Source organism: Chiloscyllium punctatum, chromosome 1 (assembly GCF_047496795.1).
Source record: "Chiloscyllium punctatum isolate Juve2018m chromosome 1, sChiPun1.3, whole genome shotgun sequence".
Taxonomy (NCBI): domain Eukaryota; kingdom Metazoa; phylum Chordata; class Chondrichthyes; order Orectolobiformes; family Hemiscylliidae; genus Chiloscyllium; species Chiloscyllium punctatum.
In genome coordinates, this window is record NC_092739.1 from 170,641,182 (window position 1) to 170,658,515 (window position 17,334).

Consider the following 17,334-nt stretch of genomic DNA (forward strand, 5'->3'; position numbering starts at 1 on the left):
ACCCTCACACTGCCCAGACACCCTCACAGTGCCCACACACACAACTACACACCCACACTCACACTGCCCAAACACACACCCTCACACTGCCCAAACACACACCTGCGCACACACAGCCCAAACACACACCTACGCGCACACACACACCCTCACACTGCCCAAAAACACACCTACACACACACCCTCACACTGCCTAAAAAACACACACCAACACACACACCCACACACTGCCCAAACACATATCAACACACATACATACCCTCACACTGCCCAAACGCACACACCCTCACACGGCCCAAACACACATCTACACACACACATCCTCACACTGCCCAAACACACACCCTCACACACACCCACACACTGCCCAAACACGCACCAACAGACACATACCCTCACACTGTCCAAACACACACCCTCACACTGCCCAAACACACATCTACACACAAACACCCTCACATTGCCCAAACACACACCAACACACAAACCCTCACACTGCCCAAACACACACTGACACACACACACTCTCACACTGCCCAAACACACTTACACACACACACCCTCACACTGCCCAAACACACACCTACACACACACACTCGCATTGCCCAAACACACACCAACACGCACACACCCTCACACTGCCCAAACACACACCTACACACACACACTCGCATTGCCCAAACACACACCAACACGCACACACCCTCACACTGCCCAAACACACACCTACACACACACACTCGCATTGCCCAAACACACACCAACATGCACACACCCCCACACTGCCCAAACACACACCTACACACACACACTTGCATTGCCCAAACACACACCTACACACACACCCTCACACTGCCCAAACACATACCTACACACACACTCTCACACTGCCCAAACACATACCTACACACACACTCTCACACTGCCCAAACACATACCTACACACACACTCTCACACTGCCCAAACACACACCAACACGCACACACCCTCACACTGCCCAAACACACACCTACACACACACACACACACACTCGCATTGCCCAAACACACACCAACATGCACACACCCCCACACTGCCCAAACACACACCTACACACACACACTCGCATTGCCCAAACACACACCTACACACACACCCTCACACTGCCCAAACACATACCTACACACACACTCTCACACTGCCCAAACACATACCTACACACACACTCTCACACTGCCCAAACACACACCTACACACACACTCTCATTGCCCAAACACATACCTACACACACACTCTCACACTGCCCAAACACATACCTACACACACACTCTCACACTGCCCAAACACATACCTACACACACACTCTCACTGCCCAAACACATACCTACACACACACTCTCACACTGCCCAAACACATACCTACACACACACTCTCACACTGCCCAAACACATACCTACACACACACTCTCACACTGCCCAAACACATACCTACACACACACTCTCACCCTGCCCAAACACATACCTACACACACACTCTCACACTGCCCAAACACATACCTACACACACACTCTCACCCTGCCCAAACACATACCTACACACACACTCTCACCCTGCCCAAACACATACCTACACACACACTCTCACACTGCCCAAACACACACCTACACACACACTCTCACCCTGCCCAAACACATACCTACACACACCCTCACACTGCCCAAACACACACCTACACACACACACTTTCACACTGCCCAAACACATACCTATACACACACACCTTCACACTGCCCACACACCTACACACACACACTTTCACACTGCCCAAACACACACCTATACACATACACCCTCACACTGCCCAAACACACACCTACACACACATATCCTCACACTGCCCAAACACACACCAACAGACACATACCCTCACACTGTCCAAACACACACCCTCACACACACCCTCATACTGCCCAAACACACACCAACAGACACATACCCTCACACTGTCCAAACACACACCAACACACACACCCTCACACTGCCCAAACACACATCTACACACAAACCCCCTCACACTGCCCAAACACACACCTACACACACCAAACACACACCAGCATACACACACCCTCACACAGCACTATCACCCACCCACACACACTCCCCATACAAACACACCCAGACACACAGCAACCCATACCCTAAACACACACCAACACACACTCACCTTCACACAGCACAAACACCCATCCACACACGCTCCCCATAAACACATCCACATACACACACTTTCACACACCCCAAATACACAACCACACACACTCGCCATACAAACACACCCACAGACACATATCAATCCACACACACCCTCACACACCCCAAACACATACACACTCCCCATACAAAAACAACCCACACACACTTCCACTCACACACCCCAAACACACACATATATAAACAGCCCCCACACACATACACTATGATACACATCCTCCACATACAGCCCTCCCACACGCATCCACACACACATCCACCCAAGTATACGCCCCCACATTCACTCACACACATCCCACAAATGCACAAATCCCCCACACACACATAATCCCCACACACCCAAGCAAACATCCCTAACACATTCACCCCCACACACATACCCCAAACACAACACACATACACACGCGTGCATGTACCCACACACACACACACACAAACACCCACATACACACCCACACACAAACATCCACACACACACACCCACACACACACACACCTACATACATACACCTACACGCTCCCACCCCACAAACACCCACACGCTCACACAACCCCAATCCCACATCTACACCCCTACATCTACAGCCCCTCACCTACACCCTACATACATACACCTACACGCTCCCACCCCACAAACACCCACACGCTCACACAACCCCAATCCCGCATCTACACCCCTACATCTACAGCCCCTCACCTACACCCTACATACATACACCTACACGCTCCCACCCCACAAACACCCACACGCTCACACAACCCCAATCCCGCATCTACACCCCTACATCTACAGCCGCTCACCTACACCCTACATACATACACCTACACGCTCCCACCCCACAAACACCCACACGCTCACACAACCCCAATCCCGCATCTACACCCCTACATCTACAGCCCCTCACCTACACCCTACATACATACACCTACACGCTCCCACCCCACAAACACCCACACGCTCACACAACCCCAATCCCACATCTACACCCCTACATCTACAGCCCCTCACCTACACCCTACATACATACACCTACACGCTCCCACCCCACAAACACCCACACGCTCACACAACCCCAATCCCACATCTACACCCCTACATCTACAGCCCCTCACCTACACCCTACATACATACACCTACACGCTCCCACCCCACAAACACCCACACGCTCACACAACCCCAATCCCACATCTACACCCCTACATCTACAGCCCCTCACCTACACCCTACATACATACACCTACACGCTCCCACCCCACAAACACCCACACGCTCACACAACCCCAATCCCACATCTACACCCCTACATCTACAGCCCCTCACCTACACTCCTAGCCCAGTGACCTCAGGGTGAGGAACAAACAGCTGTTTTGGATTCTGATGAAGGGTCAGTGGACCTGAAATGTTAACTCTGATTTCTCTCCACAGATGCTGCCAGACCTGCTGAACCTTTCCAGCAATTCCTGTTTTTATTTATCATTTCCAGAATCTGCAATTCTTTATGCTTTTTCTGTTTAGCTTTTGGAGGGTTTTTTTGCTAAGTGACTGATTGGAATTTCACCCCCATTCTTAGCAATTTTTGCTCAGTACCCACTGATCCTACAATGGCCTTAAAAAGTTAATTTATCCTGGTTTCTTTTGAAGAGAGGTTGGAAGGCAGAAGCACAGAGGTGTCTCCTAAAACCACTCAAGTAAACAACTTGTGGGGCCTTGGAGATATTTTTTAAGTTGGAACAATAGCAGCAGCCTGGCTGGGTGTCACCATCTCTCATAGACCAGGATTTGTTTGGTTTTTTTAGATTTGAGGTTTAGCTTTAAGCAGATCCTTTTGTGGCCTTACAGACGTAGATGCTATGTTTCCTCTTTCTTGGTTACAGCTGGAAGCTGGGGTTCCTCTCTGCTGCTGGGTTACCTGGGAGGCAAATCTATTTTTCTGAATTTGCCTTTTTATCAAGGAGTGTGTTAATGGGATGTTAGTATATTGGAACAGTTCATCAGTAACAGGTATTGTATCTATTATTTTGTTCCGTTGTCCAATATTTCAGTTATTCTAAGGTCTTCTTCCTTTTGTTTACATTTTAACCACAGCGTTGGATTTGCTTAACATTGAGTTTCACCAGTTTCATCACATCTGGGTCACACACGTCACATCTACCTTTAAAATAAGAAAATGTCAGAGTCTTGGCTGCTGCCTTCAAATATTGGGGGGGGGGTGCGGGTTAGGGAGGACAGCCTCCCTGCTTCATATCAAATAAAAGGCTTGTCCAGGATTGAGGTCTCTAATTTGCAAACTGGGGTTAGCATTGTTGGGCTCAGAGGCAGTGAGTGGTAGCTCACGGTGCCTTTTCTTTTGGGTGTTATGTTCAGTTGGTTAAAACAGGGTATGCCCTGTGTAGTATTGGCTCTTTCTGTCATTATGAGTTCTCCAAGGATGGAAGAAATGACTTTGGGAGTTTCACAGGAAGTGAGAAAGGCAAAGCTTTTGGAATTGGTGAACAACTGGACCTGGGTTTACCCGTGGCTGTGAGAAAGGGGGAAAGAATTGCAGCAAGCTCACAGAATTTGTAAATGCCTGGAGTGTCATTGAAAATGACTAAACACCAGTGACAAATGAAGCAACTTGAATGGGAGGCATTGGCAAAGGTTTGAATAGGAGAGAGTGAGGACTGCAGATGCTGGAGATCAGAATCTCGATCAGAGTGGGGCTGAAAAAGCACAGCAGGTCAGGCAGCATCCGAGGAGCAGGAAAATCAACATTTCGGGCAAAAGCCCTTCATCAGGAATAGCCATGGCACAGGGTAAAGAAAAGGAGGGAAAGGAGAGTTTGAACTTCAGATGGTGGCAATTGAAGAGGGAAGTCAGCTAAAAGGCATGGAGCTGAAGGTAGGCTTAATGAGGGAGAGAGCGAGAATAAGCAAACCCATCGTCACCAAAGGCCTGCTGCAGATCTGTTTGAATCGATTCAAGCATTGCCTAACTTTGATGAGAAGGATGTAGAAATCTTTTTTGCTTCATTTGAGAAGGTGGCTAAACAAATGAAATGGTCAGTGACCATGTGGGTTTTGCTGATCCAAACAAAATTTGTAGGTAGAGCCAATGAGGTATTTGTATCCCGGTCAGAGGAGGGATCTGGGGCATATGAGAAGGTGGGAAAAGCCATTTTAAATGTATTGGAGCTTACACAGAAGCATACAGACAGTGTTTCAGAAATCGAAGGCGAGACCCTGGTCAAACGGACAGTGAGTCTGAAATGGTCAATCAAAGTAATTTTAATCGATTAATAAGGGCTTTAAAATCACAGCAAATCTATGATGCTCTTAGAGAGACAATGATTTTGCAGGAGTTTAAAAATTTATACACATAGAGTCATAGAGTCCTACAGCACAGTGAGAGGTCCTTTGACCCAAACTGCTCCACACTGACCAAAATGTCCATCCACACTAACCCCATTTCCCTGCACTTGGCCCATATCCTTCTAACCCTTTCCTGTCTGTGGATTTGTCCAAATGTTTTTTAAATGTTGTTCATGTACCCGCCTCAACCACTTCCTCTGTCAGCTTATTCCATGTGTGTACCACCCTCTGTATAAAAACGTTTCCCCTCAGGTTCCCTTTTATTCTTTCCCCTCTCACCTTAACCTGATGCCCTTGAGTCCCCGATTCCCCAACCCTGGGAAAGAGGCTGAGTGTATTCACCCTACCCATGGCTCTCATGATCTTATAGACTTCAATAACATCCCCCACTCCTCAGTCTCCTACACTCGAAAGGAATAAGTCCCAGCTTGTCCAACCTCTCCCTGTAACTCAGACCATTGAGTCCTGGCAACATCCTTGTAAAATTCTTCTGCACTGTTTCCAGTTCAATAACATCCTTCCTATAGCAGGATGACCAAAACTGAACACAATACTCCAAGTGTGGCCTCACCAACGTCCTGTGTAATCACAACATAACTCCCTAACTTCTGGACCCAAAGCCCTGACTGATGGAGGTCAGTGTACCAAAAGCATTCTTCACTGCCCTGGGTGTAGATCAGAGGGATGCTGGATAAGCACAGCAGGTCAAGCAGCATCCGAGGAGCAGGAAAATCGATGTTTCGGGCAAAGGCCTTTCATCAGGAATAGCGGCAGAGAGCCTGCAGCGTGGAGAGATAAATAAGAGGAGGGTGGGGGTGGGGAGAAAGTAGCAAAGAGTACAATAGGTGGATGGGGGTGGGGATGGAGGTGATAGGTCAGGGAGGAGGGTGGGGGAAGGTAACCAAGAGTACAAAGGGTGGATGGGGGTGGGATGAAGGTGATAGGTCGGGAGGGTCAGGGTGGAGTGGATAGGTAGAAAGGAAGATAGGCAGGTAGGACAAGTCACGGGGACAGTGCTGAGCTGGAAGGTTGGAACTGGGGTAAGGTGGGGGAGGGGAAATGAGGAAGCTGTTGAAGTCCACATTGATGCCCTGGGGTTGAAGTGTTCCGAGGCGGAAGATGAGGCGTTCTTCCTCCAGGCGTCCGGTGGTGAGGGAGCAGCGGTGAAGGAGGCCCTGGACCTCCATGTCCTCGGCAGAGTGGGAGGGGGATGTTGGCCCACGGGGTGGTGTGGTTGATTGGTGGTTGATTCCTCGGATGCTGCCTGACCTGCTGTGCTTTTCCAGCTCTCTAATCTAGCATCTGCAGTCCTTGTTTTTACCTCCTTCACTGCCCTGTCTACCTGGGACTCCACTCTCAGAGAACAGTGCACCTGAACTCCAAGATCCCTCTGTTCCCAACACTCCTTGAGGACCTACCATTCACCATGAAACTCCTACCTTGATTTGACTTTCCAAAATGCAAGGCTTCACTTTGTGTATGATTGAGAGCTCATGTGAAACAGCAGAGTGAAAACAGCAGGATGAGCAGCTGAAAGAGCTGATGGTTATAACGTGGTCCAGAAATCAAATTTTGGCTTCCAATGTCAATTTCAATCCATGAGGAATGTACTTCTGAGGATCTGTAGGGCTCTGGACAGACCACACTTGGAGAATTGTGTGCAGTTTTGGGTCCCATATCTCAGGAAGGAATGAACGAGCTGGTCAGAGGTTGGTTAAGGAATGTACAAGCTGGTTAGAGTTGGTTAAGGAATGTTCAAGCTGGTCAGAGGTTGGTTAAGGAATGTTCAAGCTGGTCAGAGTTAGTTAAGGAATGTACAAGCTGGTCAGAGTTGGGTAAGGAATGTTCAAGCTGGTCAGAGGTTGGTTAAGGAATGTACAAGCTGGTCAGAGTTGGGTAAGGAATGTTCAAGCTGGTCAGAGGTTGGTTAAGGAATGTACAAGCTGGTCAGAGTTGGTTAAGGAATGTTCAAGCTGGTCAGAGGTTGGTTAAGGAATGAACAAGCTGGTTAGAGTTGGGTAAGGAATGTTCAAGCTGGTCAGAGTTGGTTAAGGAATGTTCAAGCTGGTCAGAGGTTGGTTAAGGAATGTACAAGCTGGTCAGAGTTGGGTAAGGAATGTTCAAGCTGGTCAGAGGTTGGTTAAGGAATGTTCAAGCTGGTTAGAGTTGGGTAAGGAATGTACAAGCTGGTCAGAGGTTGGTTAAGGAATGTACAAGCTGGTCAGAGTTGGGTAAGGAATGTTCAAGCTGGTCAGAGGTTGGTTAAGGAATGAACGAGCTGGTCAGAGGTTGGTTAAGGAATGTTCAAGCTGGTCAGAGTTGGGTAAGGAATGTTCAAGCTGGTCAGAGGTTGGTTAAGGAATGTACAAGCTGGTCAGAGTTGGGTAAGGAATGTTCAAGCTGGTCAGAGGTTGGTTAAGGAATGTTCAAGCTGGTCAGAGTTGGGTAAGGAATGTACAAGCTGGTCAGAGGTTGGTTAAGGAATGTACAAGCTGGTCAGAGGTTGGTTAAGGAATGAACGAGCTGGTCAGAGGTTGGTTAAGGAATGTACAAGCTGGTCAGAGTTGGTTAAGGAATGTACAAGCTGGTCAGAGGTTGGTTAAGGAATGTACAAGCTGGTCAGAGTTGGGTAAGGAATGAACAAGCTGGTCAGAGGTTGGTTAAGGAATGTTCAAGCTGGTCAGAGTTGGTTAAGGAATGTTCAAGCTGGTCAGAGGTTGGTTAAGGAATGTACAAGCTGGTCAGAGTTGGTTAAGGAATGTTCAAGCTGGTCAGAGGTTGGTTAAGGAATGTACAAGCTGGTCAGAGGTTGGTTAAGGAATGTTCAAGCTGGTCAGAGTTGGGTAAGGAATGAACAAGCTGGTCAGAGGTTGGTTAAGGAATGTTCAAGCTGGTCAGAGTTGGGTAAGGAATGTTCAAGCTGGTCAGAGGTTGGTTAAGGAATGTTCAAGCTGGTCAGAGTTGGGTAAGGAATGTTCAAGCTGGTCAGAGGTTGGTTAAGGAATGTTCAAGCTGGTCAGAGTTGGTTAAGGAATGTACAAGCTGGTCAGAGGTTGGTTAAGGAATGTTCAAGCTGGTCAGAGTTGGTTAAGGAATGTACAAGCTGGTCAGAGGTTGGTTAAGGAATGAACGAGCTGGTCAGAGTTGGTTAAGGAATGTACAAGCTGGTCAGAGTTGGGTAAGGAATGAACGAGCTGGTCAGAGTTGGTTAAGGAATGTACAAGCTGGTCAGAGGTTGGTTAAGGAATGAACGAGCTGGTCAGAGTTGGTTAAGGAATGAACGAGCTGGTCAGAGTTGGGTAAGGAATGTACAAGCTGGTCAGAGTTGGTTAAGGAATGTACAAGCTGGTCAGAGTTGGGTAAGGAATGTTCAAGCTGGTCAGAGGTTGGTTAAGGAATGTACAAGCTGGTCAGAGTTGGTTAAGGAATGTACAAGCTGGTCAGAGTTGGTTAAGGAATGAACGAGCTGGTCTAGAGGTTGGTTCAGAAGAAAGTGCCAGAATTTCTTAAATCATTTCCTTGTGAGATGAAAGTTTACTCACATTGACCAAGAGCAGCAGGTAAAGGAATGAAGGTTTTAAGAGATACGGGAGCAAGTCAATCTTTGATGTTGAGAGATGAGGGGATATGTAATCCAGAAAGAGTGTTGCCAGATGGAGTTGATGGTGAGGAGGGCAGTGCTCCAGGATATAAATTGAGACCAGAGGGTCTGGTGAAAAGTTTAGAAGTGGTTGGAGGAGTACTGTAAGGAACTCTTGACTCCAGCAATACAATTAGTCCTTGGTAATGATATAGCTGGGTGATAGGTCAGAGTGCTGCCTCCTGCAGTTGAAAAGCCTGAGGATCATCAGGCAATTGAGGTCTTCCAGGAAATATATACTCAGACTTTTCCTGACTGTGTGGTGACAAGGTCCCAAAGCCACAGGTTGAAGTAGGAGGAGAAATCAAAGAGTAAAGGGGAAGAAGTTGAAATTCAATGATTAGAGACAATGTTGAGCAAATGACTGAGAAAAATCCAAAGCAGATGGAGGACAATGTGGGTATTTTTAGTCTGAATTACAACAGAAGGATGAAAAACTGAAACAGTTATAGAACAAAACATACACAGAGGGTGGATCTGACTATATCCCAGAGTGTCACTCACTTCAAAATACTGTCTTGATGAGGAAATGACGACCATCACATCTTCAGGCAGGTGAGAAAAGGGCATAAATTCATCGAGTTGTATTGCCAGTGGGTTATAGTACAGAGGTGTTGTGGGTAGCACATGAGTTACCAGTAAGAGGTCATTTGGGAGGAAGGCAAACTCAAGCTAAAATACAAAAACTTTTTATTTGGCCTGGACTCCATGAGGATTTGGTTGAATTTTGTCAGCATGTCATGTGAGGGGGAATTGGAAAAGCTTGGGCAGTGATAAAATCAGTACCTTTAATACCATTCCTGCATTTGAGAAACTTTTAAAACTGGTCTTGATTGATTGCATGGCACTCCCACATTACACAAGAAGTAGGATTTAGTATTTGCTGTCCATAATGGATGTATCTATTAGATTTCCACAAGCTGTTCCATTATCACAGGATGAGGGTGTCACTGGCTGGGCAGCATCCCTTATTACCCAGAGGGCAGTTAAGAATCAACCACATTGCTGTGGGTCTGGGGTCACGTGCAGACCAGACTGGGACATTAGTGAACCAGATGGGTTTTTCTGACAATCAGCAATTGATACATTGAAACCAATACATTCTCAATTGCTGATTTTTTTTAAAAACTGAATTCAAATGTCTCCATCTGCCATGGTGGGTTTCAAACCCAGGTCCCCAAAACATTTTGAGTGCGAGCAGCAGCTAAGGTAAGACTGTTTGTTTTAAAAGTACTTACCGGTAGCGGGCAGCGGTGTTTTTTTTTCACTCTCTCTTCACAGAAAGAGCGGGAGCAGCAGAGGAAGTGACGACCGTGTTAGGGAACTGGAGCTGGAGTTGGATGAACTTCGGATCATTCGGGAGGCAGAGGGGGTCATAGATCGGAGCTATAGGGAAGTAGTAACTCCAAAGATGGCAGATAGATGGGTGACAGTGAGGGGGACTGGGAGGAAGCAGCCAGTGCAGGGACCCCCTGCGGTCGTTCCCCTCAAGAACAAGTATACCGTTTTGGATACTTGTGGGGGGGACGACTTACCAGGGGTAAGTAACGGGGCTCAGGCCTCTGGCACGGAGCCTGTCCCCGTTACTCAGAAGGGAAGGGTGGAGAAAGGTAGAGCGATAGTTATTGGGGACTCAATAGTTCGGGGCACAGATAGGCGGTTTTGTGGGGGCGAGAGAGACTCACGATTGGTATGTTACCTCCCAGGTGCAAGGGTACGTGATGTCTCTGATCGTGTTTTCCGGGTCCTTAAGGGGGAGGGGGAGCAGCCTGAAGTCGTGGTCCATATTGGCACCAATGACATAGGTAGGAGGAGGGCTGAGGATGTTAGACAGGCTTTTAGGGAGCTAGGTTGGAAGCTCAGAGTTAGAACGAACAGAGTCGTTGTCTCTGGTTTGTTACCCGTGCCACGTGATAGAGAGTCAAGGAATAGGGAGAGAGAACAGTTAAATGCGTGGCTACAGGGATGGTGCAGGAGGGAGGGATTTCGGTACTTGGATAACTGGGGTTCTTTCTGGGGAAGGTGGGACCTCTATAAACAGGATGGTCTGCACCTGAACCTGAGGGGCACGAGTATCCTTGGGGGGAGGTTTGCTAGTGCTCTTTGGGGGGGGTTTAAACTAACTCTGCAGGGGCATGGGAACCCAGACTGTAGCTTTAGGGTGCAGGACCTGGAGTGTAGGGAGGTTAGGAATATGGCATCGATCTCGAAGGAGGGTGCCTGTAAACAGAAGAGTGGCTTGAAGTGTGTATATCTTAATGCCAGAAGTATACGAAATAAGGTAGGTGAACTTGCAGCGTGGGTTGGTACCTGGGACTTCGATGTTGTGGCTATTACGGAGACATGGCTAGATCAGGGACAGGATTGGCTGTTGCAGGTTCCAGGGTTTAAATGTTTTAGTAGGGTCAGAGGTGGGGGTAAAAGAGGGGGGGGTGTGGCATTGCTTGTCAAAGATAGTATTACAGCGGTGGAAAGGAAGATGGACGAAGATTTGCCATCTGAGGTAGTTTGGGTTGAGGTTAGGAATAGGAGAGGTGAGATCACCCTGTTAGGAGTCTTTTACAGGCCTCCTAATAGTCCTAGAATCGTTGAAGAAAGGATTGCGAAGATGATTCAGGAGAAGAGTGAAAGTAATAGGGTGGTTGTTATGGGGGACTTTAACTTTCCTGATATTGATTGGGAAAGCTATAGCTCAAGTTCGTTAGATGGGTCAGTGTTTGTGCAATGTGTGGAGGAGAGTTTCCTGACACAATATGTAGACAGGCCAACAAGAGGTGAGGCCATACTGGATTTGGTTCTGGGTAACGAACCAGGCCAGGTGTTAGAACTAGAGGTAGGTGAGCACTTTGGGGACAGTGACCACAATTCGGTGATTTTTACTCTAGTGATGGAGAGGGATAAGTGTGTACTACAGGGCAAGAGTTATAGCTGGGGGCAGGGAAATTATGATGTGGTGAGGCATGACTTAGGATGTGTGGATTGGAAAAGTAGATTCCAAGGCAAGAGCGTAATTGATATGTGGAACTTGTTCAAGGAGCAACTATTGAGTGTCCTTGATAAGTACGTACCTATCAGGCAGGGAGGAAAGGGTCGTGTGAGGGAGCCGTGGTTTAATAAGGAGTTGGAATCCCTTGTTAAATGGAAGAGGGCAGCCTTTGTAAAGATGAGGCGTGAAGGTTCAATAGGGGCGATTGAGAGTTATAAGGTAGCCCGGAAGGACCTGAAGAGAGAGCTAAGAGCAGCAAGGAGGGGACATGAAAGGTCCTTAGTTGGTAGGATTAGGGAAAACCCTAAGGCTTTCTATAGGTATGTTAGGAATAAAAGAATGACTAGGGTAGGAATAGGTCCAATCAAGGATAGTAATGGGAAGTTGCGTGTGGAGGCTGAAGAGATTGGGGAGGCGCTGAATGAATACTTTTCGTCAGTATTCACTCAGGAACAGGACATTGTTGTTGATATGAATACTGAGGCACGAATAAGTAGAATGGATGGCTTTGAGATATGTAGAGAAGAGGTGTTGGAAATTCTGGCAAGGGTGAAAATAGATAAGTCCCCTGGGCATGATGGCATTTATCCTAGGATTCTCTGGGAAGCAAGGGAGGAGATTGCAGAGCCATTGGCCTTGATTTTTGTGTCCTCTTTGTCTACAGGAGTAGTGCCAGAGGACTGGAGGCTAGCAAACATGGTTCCCTTGTTCAAGAAGGGGAGTAGGGATAATCCTAGTAACTATAGGCCAGTGAGTCTCACTTCTGTTGTGGGCAAAGTCTTAGAGAGAATTGTAAGGGATAGGATTTATGCACATCTGGATACGAATGATGTGATCAAGGATAGTCAGCATGGTTTTGTGAAGGGCAGGTCGTGCCTCACAAACCTTATTGAATTCTTTGAGAAGGTGACTAAGGAGGTAGATGAGGGGAAAGCGGTAGATGTGGTGTATATGGATTTTAGTAAGGCGTTTGATAAGGTCCCCCATGGTAGGCTACTGCAGAAAATACAGAGATATGGCATTGAGGGTGAGTTGGAGGTTTGGATTAGGAATTGGCTCTCTGGAAGAAGACAGAGGGTAGTAGTTGATGGCAAAGGTTCATCTTGGAGTGCCGTCACTAGCGGTGTTCCGCAAGGATCTGTTTTGGGACCATTGCTGTTTGTCATTTTTATAAATGACCTGGAGGAAGGGTTAGAAGGTTGGGTGAGCAAGTTTGCGGATGATACGAAAGTCAGAGGAGTTGTAGACAGTGAGGAAGGATGTGGCAGGTTACAGCGGGATATAGAGAAGCTGCAGAGCTGGGCAGAAAGGTGGCAAATGGAGTTCAATGTAGCTAAGTGTGAGGTGATTCACTTTGGTAAGAGTAATAAAAAGATGGATTACTGGGCTAATGGTCGGATACTTGGGAGTGTGGAAGAGCAGAGGGATCTTGGTGTCCATGTACACAGATCTCTGAAAGTTGCCACCCAGGTAAATAGTGCAGTGAAGAAGGCATATGGCGTATTGGCTTTTATTGGTAGAGGAATTGAGTTCCAGAGTCCTGAGGTCATGCTGCAGTTGTATAAGACTCTGGTGCGGCCGCATCTGGAATATTGTGTGCAGTTTTGGTCGCCATACTATAGGAAGGATGTGGAGGCACTGGAACGGGTGCAGAGGAAGTTTACCAGGATGTTGCCTGGTATGGTAGGAAGATCCTATGAGGAAAGGCTGAGGCACTTGGGGTTGTTTTCATTGGAGAAAAGAAGGTTTAGGGGTGACTTGATAGAGGTGTACAAGATGATTAGGGGGTTAGATAGAGTTGACAGTGAGAACCTTTTTCCACGTATGGAGTCAGCTATTACAAGGGGGCATAGCTTTAAATTAAGGGGGGGTAGATATAGGACTGATGTTAGGGGTAGGTTCTTCACTCAGCGAGTTGTGAGTTCATGGAATGCCCTGCCAGTAGCAGTGGTGGACTCTCCCTCTTTATGGGTATTTAAGCGGGCATTGGATAGGTATATGGAGGATAGTGGGTTAGTGTAGGTTAGGTGGGCTTGGATCGGTGCAACATCGAGGGCCGAAGGGCCTGTACTGTGCTGTATTCTTCTATGTTCTATGTTCTATTACTTGGCCTTCTGGATTAACAGTCCATCAATAATTCCACTCAGCCATAGCCTCCCCTAAAAGGATTGTAGAAGAGTTCTCAAAAGTTTTACTAGATATGGAGTACCCACAGCGATACTACTCAGATCATGAATCAAATTTTGCATCAACATTATTCAGGAAAATTATGGATAGTTTAGGAAAGAAACAATTTTGAACTTGACATTCCTCACATTAAATTGGACAAAGAGGACGTTCTCAAAAATTACTGAGTTATCTTCCAGAGGAAAATCAAAATGACCCGAGAGAGTTATTACACTCACATGATATGGGAGTTAGCTGGGAAATAATACTCTAATTATGAATGATGTAGATATAGAACATAGAACATTGCAGCACAGTACAGGCCCTTTCGTCATGATGTTGTGCTGACCTGAGATTCCAATCTGAAGCCCATCCATCCTACACTATTCCAGTTTCATCTATATGTCTATCCAATGACCATTTTAATGCACTTAAAGTTGGCGAGTCTACTGCTGTTGCAAAGAAAATGCTGTTCCAATCAAGCAATATTCTTATAGACCTAATCCTCTAAAGTTGTTATTGGTTCAAAAAGAGATTGAACGCATACTCCAAGACAACATAATCACAGTGAGCTACAACAAATGGTATTACCTTAGTGACTGTGCAAAAACCACATGGTACCCAATGGTTGTGTGTGGACTATCACAAGGACAATGCAGTTACAAAGTCTGAATCATATCTTGTTCCACATTTGGAAGACTGTATTGAGAAGGTGGGCCAAGCAACTTATATTTCTAAATTGGACTTACTCAGAGGATACCGACAGGTACATTTTTCCAAACTAGTGAAGGAAATTCCAGCTTTCGTGATGCCAAATGGACTGCACCAGTCAAAGTCTGCCAATTCAGGAATGTACCAGCCACATTCCAAAGGCTAACCAATAAGCTCATTTCCAGATCCCAATTGTATGGTGTATATTGATGACCTGGTGAGTTTCAGTCACACATGGAAGGAACGTTTGCAGAATTTATCAGAATAGTTTGATCAACTTAAGGAGGCATGCTTGGAGATAAAACTGATTAAAAGTGAGTTCACTAAATTGCAAGTCTCCTTCCTGGGCCATGTTAATACCTCCCTATTTCTCACCTTTTTTTAGCTTTGACAAAGGGTCGGTTAGACTCGAAACTTTTCTCTCCTTATAGATGCTGCCAGACCTGCTGAGATTTTCCAGCATTTTCTCTTTTGGTTCCTGGGCCATGTTATTGGACATCGACAAATGGCCCCACAGAATGTGAAAACAAAGGTTATCGGGGAATTTCCCAGACTATCAACAAAGAGAGCAGAAATACAATCCCTGGGATGAAGTGGGTTTTACCATAAGTTTCTGCTAAATTTTATCTGTGTGACAGCTCCACTCACAGAATTGCTGAAGAAAGGCAAGACATTTTAGTGGACAGTCGAGCCTGAAAGCTGTGTTAACCACTGCCCCAGTGTTGGCCACACTGAATTATAGCTGGAAATGTGTTGCTGGAAAAGTGCAGCAGGTCAGGCAGCATCCAAGGAGCAGGAGAATCGACGTTTTGGGCATGAGCCCTTCTTCAGGATTTCTGAAGAAGGACTCATGCCTGAAACGTCGATTCTCCTGCTCCTTGGATGCTGCCTGACCTGCTGCGTTTTTCCAGCAATACTTTTTCAGCTCTGATCTCCAGCATCTGCAGTCCTCACTTTCTCCCACACCGAATTATACAAAACCATTCAAGGTGAATATTGATATAAGTGATGTGGGTGTTAGTGCGGTGCTCTTACAGGAAGACAATTGGAAGATGGAAAGATCTATGGAGTATTCCTCCAGAAAATTGCAAATTCGTCAGCAGAAATATTCAATTGAGAAGGAGACCATAAGTTTGGTGTTGGTGTTTCAACATTTTAACATGTATATTGCTGGTAATGTATCTGAGACCATTGTATATACTGTTCATAACTCCTTAATATTTTTGAAGAAATTTAAGGATTAAAAATTCCAAACTGTTTAGATGGAGTTTATAATTACAGCCATACAGTTTGAAAATTATACGTGTGGCAGGATAAGAAAATGCAATTGCTGAGGCATTGTCGCAGCTCTGATGAAGAAAGACAGAGACATTTGGTGCAGAAGTGCACAGACTGAAGTAGAATGTAGTGGTGTATGTTTGCATGCTCAGAGTCAACATTATGTATCTGTATTGTATATAGTCAAGTAAAGTGGGTTTTAAAATGAAGCCATCTTGTATATTGATGGTTATTTGTTTTCAAAGAGGTGACAATGCTGTCACTCTAAAAGATTATTTTGTCCTGGGATTTTTGGGAAGAGGGCTTGTAAAGCAGAGGTCAAGGGCTGTCCACCAAAATCACGTAAGTGAACAACTGGTTGAGGTCTTGGGGCTTTTGTTAAAGTTGGAACAACCTGAACCAATCCGGAACCAGTGTCCAAGCAAAAAGGATAAATAGGATGGTCACTAGGACTTTAAACTCAAGAGTCGGGGGGAAGGGAAGGAGAAAATGACAGAAACTGAAAAGGACAGCAGAAGGTTAGCACGTGTGCAGGAGGAAGGAGAACACAGGTGATATTATTCATTGAGATGTTGGAATTTATAACGAGGGTCCAAAATCTAGCACAAGAGCACAGGAATAATTAATAACCTGATAGTTAGGGATCCACTTGGGAGAAGTGATCAGAGTATGGTTAAATTTGGAAAATGAAGATAAATTCCAATACCAGGATCCTGTGCTTAAACATGGGGTCTACAGTAGGATGATGGAGGAGTTGGCCAAGGTAGGCTGGAAGCAAAGACTTTATGGTGGGACAGTTGAGGACCAGTGGAGGACTTTTAAAACAATGTTTCAAAGTGCTCAGTAAAAATATGTACTAGTGAAAAGGAAGGACTGTAGGAACAGGAATAATCAGTCATAGATGTCTAAGGAAATAAGGGAGGCTATCCAATTGAAAGATAAGG

General features: G+C 46.2%; 1 protein-coding gene across 1 annotated transcript in view; it reads right to left on the bottom strand.

Annotated features, from left to right (window-relative positions):
* The window catches only part of LOC140480733 (uncharacterized), a 510,142-nt gene that overhangs the window by 38,460 nt on the left and 454,348 nt on the right, over positions 1 to 17,334 (bottom strand). The window lies entirely within an intron of this gene.